The 9,794-nt window shown below is 42.3% G+C and overlaps 1 long non-coding RNA gene across 1 annotated transcript in view; it reads right to left on the reverse strand.

Annotated features, from left to right (window-relative positions):
- The window catches only part of LOC148004705 (uncharacterized), a 37,174-nt gene extending 28,162 nt beyond the window's left edge, over nucleotides 1-9,012 (reverse strand). The window contains exon 1 of the long non-coding RNA XR_015624703.1: nucleotides 8,907-9,012. This is a non-coding gene — a long non-coding RNA (uncharacterized LOC148004705). The remainder of the gene's footprint in view (nucleotides 1-8,906) is intronic.
- Nucleotides 9,013-9,794: the final 782 nt, after the last annotated feature.

A 9,794-nucleotide genomic window follows, 5' to 3' on the forward strand; every position in this document is an offset into this window, starting at 1 on the left:
CAGAAGGCAAATACCAAATTAGTTCAGTGTATGGCATCTTGGGCTCAAAACTGAATCACCTGGGCTCCAAATGACTTGGGTGGTTTCATCTTTAGAGTTCCACTATCTGGAGCAGACAGAGCCTCTCTTGTGATCTGTTGTACTCCAGGCTTCCAGCTTTCCATGGTGGATCTCTCGAGATCCTTGGGTTTCCAACATCCTGGGTCTCCATTTCAACTTGAGCTTCACCATCACAGCTTCATGAGGTGGCCCCTCAAAGTCTCTTTGCAAGGACTCTGACCATGCCGTACGTTATCTGACCCCAGAGGCTTTCTGAAGTCTCAGCACAATCCTCCAGGACCCCCATCATCTTATGCCTTTTATAGTAACTGTCACATTATACTAACTTATCGAGATGAAGGCCGTTTGGGGCAAGCAACCTCTTCAGTCTCAGTTCAGTCTTTCTATTTTCAAAAGAGTTTATTGTTAGGGTCTAGATAGTCTGTAGTTCCTTTCTCAAGCAGAAACCCTGACCCAGATGTGGCTAGAAGATTGTGCTTACATGCTGGGGGAGGAGTGTGTGAAAACATATACCTGTGGGCATGACACAAGACAAGACCTATGGCCTGTTGGAATGTCCTCTGGGGCAAAACAGTGCTATGAGGGCAGGGAAATGCAGAACAAAAATTCAGACAAGAGGGTCATATAAACTGTTTGCTCAGGCTCTGCTTTAGGATACTATCTTTAGTAGCTAGGTAGACAATATATAAACAGCAGTGGGACAAACAAAAATGTTCATTCCTGAATCTACCATTATCCTCTTTTCCAGGTCCCTGGATGCCTATAGCTCTGTGGACCATGGCAACTTCTTTCTGTCTCTTTCTGTCTCTATCTCTTTCTCTTTTTTTGAGACAGTATTTCCGTGCCGAGACTGTCCTAGAACTCACTCTATATACCAAGCTGGCCTTGAACTCCTAGAGATCTGCCTCTCGAGTTCTGGGATTAAAGGTGTGCACCACCCTTCCTGGATGCAGTCTGGCCCTCAGAGTCCCTTTCTTATTGTCTGTAACTTTAAGTTGTTCGCACACCTTTCCTCATCAAACCTCTTTTTTTTTTTTTCTGTGTTTACGTGTACAAGTCATGTCATGTCCCCTGGTGAACAGTTCACTACACTTAAACTTCAATTTTAAAATTTGTTTTGAATTTCAAATATAAAGTTTTAGTTTTAATCTTTGTTTTATGTATGTGGGTGTTTCGCCTGCATGTCTATCTGTGTACCACATGGTGCCTACAGAAGTCAGAAGAAAGCATTGGATCTCCCAGGGCTACCGCTGGTTGTGAGCTACCATATAGGTGCCTGGAACTGAACTCAGATCCTTTTTAAGAGTCACAGTTGTAACTGCTAAACCTCTCCAATCCATAAACTTTTCATTTTTTCCTTTAAAGATCTGTTTATATATATAAGTACACTGTAGCTTTTTCATACACACCAGAAGAGGGAACCAGATCTCATTACAGATGGTTGTGAGCCACGATTTAGTTGATGAGATTTGAACCCAGGACCTCTGGAAGAGCAGTCAGTGCTCTTAACCGCTGAGCCATCTCTCCAGCTCAACTTTACACTTTCAATTTTTGTTCTCTTTCAATATATATCTCAATAAGAACCTTGAGCAATAATCAGTGCATAGTCTGAATGCTATGTCATCTTGAAATATCATCAGCAAAGAAATTAGTGAATTTACTCTAGATTGGACCTCATGACATTCTCTGACATAGACAGAATGGAATCCTATTTGTTGCAAGAATAATCCCTCGCCCAGTCTTTTCCCCTCTGAGGCTGCATGATTCAGGGTTCCCATCAGCATCTCCCTAGGCACCCGGTACTCAGAAATCCACTACTCTCTGCCCACTACATTCTAACATTTCCTAGCTGACTTCAAACACTTCCACATCCCCTGTTTCTGATATTCTCTGCTTTTCTTGTCACTCTCTTCAATCAAAATCTAACCAGAATAAATTGGCCAAGCCAGCTCAGTCAGTCAACAGGTTCTCCAGAGAGGGAGTGAGGATTAAAAAGAAAAAAAAAAAAAGACAATTAGACCACACGGTAGCATGACCCCTGCGAGGAGCTTAAGTGAGTTTATTTTTTCCCAATCTGCTTTTTTATACCATTTAAAGTATTTGTGAAGAATAAGGTCAGTTCTAGGTCAAGGAACAAACAAGGCAATAAACAAAGTCCCAGGATCGTTGTTTCTGGGGGCTCATCAGGATGTCCAAGATAAAAGGAAAGCCACACATTCCCCTGATAAGTTTACCTTGAGCTCTGTGTTAGCCCACATGTAAATATTCTTATATGAGCCTACTTCCCTGTCTTGGCCCAAAGTCAAATTCCTGCCAAGTTTCTAGAAGTTTCCCCAAAAGCTCTCCACAATAAATTTAAAGTAATATGGGTTTATTTTGATTTAGGCTTTGATGGGGAAACAGTCTGTTCTGGGGAGTAAGACAGGGTGGCAAAGGCAGGTGTCCAGCTGGCTACCTGTCAGGCATCTGCTGTCAGGAAGGGGAGAATAAGGAATGCTTGCCCGGCTAGCTTCTCCCTTTAATGCCATTCAGGGTCCCAACCCAGGGAACAGCACTACTCACATCATAGGTAGTAGATCTTTTCACCTCAGTGACTCTAACATAGAAAACATCATAGGCACATCCAGAGAATTGTCTCCAAGGTGATTCCAGACACTAGCAAGTTGACCATCAATATAAATCATTACACCAACTAACTAGTTAAAATTGGTTTTGGGAATAATTATTATACTTGTACTTTTTTAAATATTCAAGTACACAATATATTTACTTTAGTAGATCTTGAGAGATGGTTTTAAACGCTCAACAATGACATAAAACCTGTTGACTGATTCACAAGGGTGTACTTCAAAACTAAGAATTTCTTTATAATAACTTTTACTAGTTTTAAAGATGGCCCAGTTTGGTTTAGAAAGGGCTTTTGTGTAAACTCAATCTCAGTGCATATTTTGTGGCAATACTATGACTAACCTTATGTACTAAGTTTCAGTTATTGTGCCTAAAAACCTAAAAATAGAATTTCCTCTAATGGGTAAGTCCACCTGCTCGAGGACAGGTAACTTCTCAGTGCTGAGGGCTGCCCTTGTGATTGCCTGTCCTTGTAAACTTTAAGAAACTCTTGTTTATACAAGATAATGGTCACAAAAGTTTGCTTGCTCAAGATAACCAAGATATGCTTGCTAAATAGAACGTAACCTTCTGACTGTAGGACGCATGCCTGCACAAAAGCAGAACATAACCTTATGGGTTTCTTGCCTTTGTAACCCCCTAAGCACCACATTTTAGGAATCCTAAGTCCCAGGCCTAGCCCCGGTGCCAGAATCCAAAATAAAAGCCTCTTCTTTGTTGAAATATATTCATGGTCAGGCTGGTGAACTGCTTAGACCCCAGACCTGTGACAGCAGCATGTGAGTAAGAAGCAGTTGTTGAAGGTAGGCCTGGTTCTGCCTGCCAGTCCCATGCTCCCAGGAATGACTCAGACTCAAAATACATTTACAAATGTCTTGGCCAGCTAGCAAGGCGCTAGTCTGACTAGATCATCACTTGAGATAGCCCATTTGTACATTCTGCCTTGTAGCTGGTTTACCTGTGCTCAGTTCCACAGAGCACATCAGTCTTCTCTTATATGTCTAATTCCTTATATTTCTAAGCAGTTTTCACAAGTTGTCCCTGGGGAGTCTGGTGACACCTGGATTGTCTGGACTACAAAACCCAGGGTTTAGAAGCCAAGCAATGGGTGGAGCTGGGCATGGCTGTGGGTTCCCACAAGCATCCCGACCCATATCCAGAGCAGCCATCTTATTTCTGTCTTCCATACTGGGTTTCCATATACACTGTAGTGTGAAAGAAATGGTTTTATAGCTAGAAATAAGTTTAGAAGTACAGCTGCGGGCCATGAAGAATCAGGAAAGAAACTTAAACAGGAGAATGACAGGATCAGATTTTGCATAATTAAGTCATTCTGAGGACTGATGTTTGTGGGAGACAAATCACGTGAGTTTAGAATTCCAGTACAGGACTTCTCTGCACCATGGTTTAATGTTGTGTCCTTAGAATCTAAGAAAGCCTCCCAAATCATGTTTACAAAGTCCCCTGTTCAAAGATCTGAATGTTGAGTGATTGATTTCTAGAAAAAAAAATGTCATTTAGATGGTCTCATTTTGTTTCAATACCAATAAAAAAGAATTATTTAATTGTGCTATTTCCTCTTTTTTTGATTGATTTCTTTTTTAAATATATGTTCAGTACACTGTGGCTGTCTTCAGACACACCAGAAGAGGGCATCAGATCCCATGACAGATCGTGGTGAGACACCATGTGGTTGCTGGGAATTGAACTCAGGACCTCTGGAAGAGCAGTCTGTGCTCTTAACCGCTGAGCCATCTTTCCTTTTCTTTAAATTAAAAAAAAAAAAGGCTGTGTGTTCACGTGTTTTAATGTGGACACAAGCGTACCACAGTGTGTATGTGAAGGTCAGATGTTGGATGTTCATCTCTGCTGCTCTGTGCTTGAGATAGGGTTTCTTCTTGTCCATTCTGCAGATGCCTGGCTAGCTGGAGAATGGGGTTCCAGGTATTCCCGTTTCTGCTTTCCATCTCACCACAGGAGCCCGGGGAGTGCAGATGTGCGCTAGCATGTGCAGCTTTACATGCAGCCTGGGCATCCAGACTCACATCCTCACAGGCACAGGGCGAGCACTTTACCTACAGAGCATCTGCCCAGTCCAGTATTCCCCATTCGCATGACCCCTGGATGCTTCAGGAGTAAATGTTTGACCACAGCCAGTGACTAGTTCCAGATGGAGTGCAGGCTTTTCCTTACTTTTATATCTTTGCTGTCTGTTTCCCAGCCTTGTTTGCTTGCTTGCTTGTCCTGGCTTCATGAAGTTGTTAATTCGAAGACAATATGGACTACTAACTTCAAGTCCTAAGCAGCAAGCATCGTGATCGTTAGTCCTACTAGAGCTCGCATGCGCCAGACCACGGTCTGAACTTGCATGCGCCAGACAACGGTCTGAACTCGCATGCGCCAGACGACGGCCTGAACTCGTTGCGTATGTTAACTCATTTGAGCTAAACTAAATATGGAACAATCTCTCACTTTGTGATTACTGTACTTATTTATAAAATATAGGTGACACCAGAAGACATCTGCTTCCTTTTCTCACCACTATAAGCTTAACTAACAATGTCTGTGCTCAAAACTCTTCTAGCAATGAAACAGCCAAAAATAAAGGGAAAAAAAAAATCTTAGCTCCCAAACACTAAAAATAAAAGCTTGAAAAATTAACTGTGATTCTCTACTCTGTACGATAGAAAAGTCATCTAAAAAAATGTTGCACAAGAGAGTTATTCCGAAAGTTTTTGGTTGGTTGGTTGGTTGGTTTGTCTCTTATGGTTTCTGTGAGTAGTCCTGGCTGTCCTGGAACTCACTCTCTAGAGCAGGTTGACCTTGAACTCATGGAGAAACACCTACCTCTGCCTGCCAGGTGCTGGGACTAAAGGTGTGCACCACCCCCACGCCCTAGACATACTGAAAATTTTAAAGTAGTGAATGAATGTGAATGAGAGCAAAGGCCAACCTAAGAAAGAGTGGGTCAGGAGTTCTCTGTTGTTGTCTTTCACTTGAGGTACCATCTACCTACGGGCAATCCAATCTTCACCAAAGATCCAGAACCCGACCATTTCTCAGCATATCTCAACTGTTTAGGTCGGGGACCCAACGCCTCTCATTAGTACCATCTCCACAGGCTCATTGTATCAGTTACTTTCCTGTTGCCGTGATGCTCTGACAAAATTCAGATGCAAAGCTAGGCCCACAGTTCCAGAGGGATCAGTTCCATCACGAAGAAAACCGGGAAGGAAGAGGGCGGGGCCAGACCAAGGGCAACCCTAAGCTCCACATCACTCTTCATCTCCAAACTGCCCATCCTTTTCTCTCTGCTGCACGTGCTCTTTCATTGTAAAACTAAGAGCAGCCAGTAACAATTATTCTACAGACTTCATGATATACCATCTCGAGACTTTTCTTTGACAAAGAAATTAGTCCATTATTTTTTAATTCAGCCTCACACAAAGTCTCAAGACAGGGGCAGAACGCAGTCAGATCTTTAGCAACAGCATCACAAAACATGGCCCCAAGCCTAGACCCTATAGAGTCCTTAGTTTCCTCTGAAACCTCATGGGTTGGGTCTCTGCCCTCCCCATTTCTTTCAACACCACCCACTTCTAAGCTTGCACAAGAATGAGCCCTTAAGCTGTGTGCAGAGCACTCAATGGCTTTTCCAAGACTTCATAAAATATCCCAAAGGGTTGAAAAAAATCCCAAAGTCTATCAGGGAAACAATGATTCTCAGCACCAAGTTTCATACAAGTGACTGTTCTGTCACTGTGATGAAACACATTGTCAAAAGCCAAGTTTGCAACAGAAGTGTTTCCTTTGGCTTACAGTTCTGGAGAGAAAGACTCCATCGTGGTGGAGAGGACATGGGAACATGCAGGAGCATTTGTAGGAGCAGGAAGCTGGTGGATCATATTTCATCAGCACACAAGAAACAAAGAGAGAACAGGAAGTAAAACCAGGTTACCAATACTCAGAGCCCGCTCCAGGGACATATTTCCTCCAGCAAGGCTTCACCTCCTAAAGGTTTCATGACTATCACCACCACCAAGGACCAAGCACCACCAGCCAAGGACCAAGTGTTCCAATACATGGGCTATAGGGGACATCCCTCATTCACACCAATGCACTCCTAATAAACCAAAGAAATAAGTTTCATAGATTTCAGAAACAGAGCTGTCAAACAAGGTCCTGGGAATATAGAAACAAGGTTTTGGTGGTCAGAGTGACCAGGCTTAGTTGAGACCAGCCAAAACAAACAAAGTCGTTCTCAGAAAAAGACCTCCTATCCCTCCCTATGGTAAATTCTGAGAAAAACCACTAGACGAGGGGCCATATTAAAGGACTGCAGTGTTAGGAAGGTTGAGAACCACTGCTCTGGGAAGATGGGTTCAAGTCTAAGTACTTGACTCAAAAGTATGAGGACCCAAGACTGAGTGAGTTACAGGATAACCAGAGCTGTTATGAAGAGAGACACTGTCTCGAAACAAGCAACCTGGCATAGCCACATGGAAAATATAACTCAAATGCTGTGGAAAGGTTGAAAGAAATGGCCATGCAGAGCTCACTGTCAGCCTGTCATGCCTAATTGAGAAACTCTAGTTCAGTAAGAGACCCTGTCTCAATAGAAGTTGGAGAGGGGGAATAAAAACCACCTGATCTCAACCTTCGGCCTCCAAACACTTCTGTGCACCCACACATGTATGGATGAACATGTGCTACCTGCCAGGCACATATGAAACAAAAAGTAAAACAGCATCTGATTCTTCCTCTGCTTTAGTTTTCTTAGCACTTATTTCTCAGGACATAAATATTAATTCATCATCACTCCTTTGCCCGGGCAGGAATATAAATTCCTTGTGTTATCGGTGTTGTTTAGTCAGGTCCTGTGTCCCCACTCTGTACAAGTGCCAGGGTCAGAGAAGGACTCAAGGCATTTTGTGAATGAAACAAATTATTTTAAACCGTTCGTCATGTCTCTAAAGTTTTTTTCAGCTTTAATTATTTTCAGTATCTCTGTCCTTGCTCATAGAAAGTATGAAACCAATATTCATAAATCAAGAGACCCACCCATATGAACCCCCATCAAAATAAACTGGAAGGAGAGTAACTCCCCAAGGAGGTAGTGGTGGACAGATTTTTCCCTACAATGTCAACACCTTCCCAACAGGGGTCAAAAACCCAGGCAGCACCAGTTCAGAGTTTCCTGACCAGAGAATGCAATGACAGCTCTGAACTCATAATTAATCTCACAAGGCCGGCAGGGCAATTAGGCCTATGTTTGCAACCAGCTATTAACATATTTTAATTCTCTCATTCAGAAGAAATGAAATGAAATGGGTTTTGACTGTTTCTAAGGCATTCAAAATTAACCATTTTTTAACACTCTTCTTCCATGTCTGAAACATCAGCAGGAGATGTGACTGAGGAATATGCCCACAATAGAACTGAGGGGCCAGAGAGATGGGCCAGGAGGTGCAGCCAGGAAGGCCAACCTTTTCAGTACCAGGCTCTCTTCTGAGATTTTCCCCCTCCAATTTTGAAATCTGATTACTTTCTAGGACTGAAAATATGACTGAAAATAAACAAGGATATGGAGTTCAGGGTATCGTTCTAACTATGAGATCATTGTCATTCATTGTTATTTGCATATTAAAGAAAACAAACAAACAGGGTTGTGTTGGAGGGGAAAGTTAGGAACCATCAGGTTAAGGAGGAAAGAGAGAAAGAGAGAGCAAGACACAGACACAAGTAGTCTCAGAACACGAGATACTCCAGCAACTAGGTCTTTTTCACAAATCTAAGTCAATGTGGCTATATAAAGTTGTGGAAATATAATTAGGTTTTTATTTTTTATTACCAAATAGCATGCAAAAAAAAAAAAAAGAATAGTCCTTTGCTACATCGGTGAATCTAAACTGGACTATAGGAGCCCTATGTATCCTTTGAGCTGTTTCGTTTCAACTTTCTTGCAGTACATACTACTAGTATTAATATATTGGTTAGTCTGCTAAAATTCTGTAAGCTTATAAAGACCAATTCTGTCTCATCCAACATTTGAAGGGAGTTTGGAAATGTGGCTATAGAATGTGTTTAGAACCTTGAGAAATGAAGTATCTATCCAAATGTGAACTAGGGATTACCAATGCCATGCAAACGGGAGAAGAAGGGGCCATCTTGTAACGCAGAAACCCTTTACTAATGATGTTCCTTCCGGTACTCCTTACCTATGTCTCTTGGGTAGAATGCTGTCTTCTGCAGAGTAGAGGAAGGTCCACAACAGCATAGCCTTGATTCAGAGATCTTCAGTCCATTCTCATGGTTGTCACACTGAAAACAGAATATTTCACTATTAAAGAACACTGATTGACAAAAATTACAATATCACTGTAACCGCAAAGGTTAAAAAAAAAAGCACAATAGAATATGTATCCCCAGTCTGCCAGTCATAAGGAAATGTACACTTTACTGAGAGCAATGCAGGTCAGAGCACAAACTACTAAAGATGTGGCTCGCCTACAGGGTGTCTCTTTCTTCCCTCTCACCTCTGGTGAGGCAGCCGGGGCAGGCTGAGTGCTGGTATCTCAGCCACTGTTGTACAGCTGTGAAGAGACACCACAACCAAAGCAACTCTTACAAAGAAACACATTTAATTGGGAGATTGCTTGCCGTTTCAGAGACTTAATCTATTATCATCATGGTGGGATACATGGCAGCGTGCATGGCGCTGAACAGTGACTGAGACTTTTGCATCCTGATCCACAGGCAGAAAGGCAAAGAAACAGACCTCAAAGACAAATTTCCTCTAACATGGACAAACCTCCCCAACAAGGCCACACCAACCTCCCAATCCTTGAAAGAAATTCAACAGCTATGGACCAAGTATACAAATATATGAACCTACGGGGGCCGTTCTCACTCAGAACACTGCAACTGAGAGGTACAGTAACAATAGTGACAAGAAGTGACAGGGAGACCAAGGCTATGTAACCTACACTCATCTGTCCTTCACCTCAGGGATAATGGTGGTGCTGAAGATTAATGGTTCATACTTCTACTGAGAACATTTCAATATGGTCAAAATTCCCAAAAAGATAGAAAAGAGCATTTGATTC

This window comes from Rattus norvegicus, chromosome 7 (assembly GCF_021556685.1).
Source record: "Rattus norvegicus strain SHRSP/BbbUtx chromosome 7, alternate assembly SHRSP_T2T, whole genome shotgun sequence".
Taxonomy (NCBI): domain Eukaryota; kingdom Metazoa; phylum Chordata; class Mammalia; order Rodentia; family Muridae; genus Rattus; species Rattus norvegicus.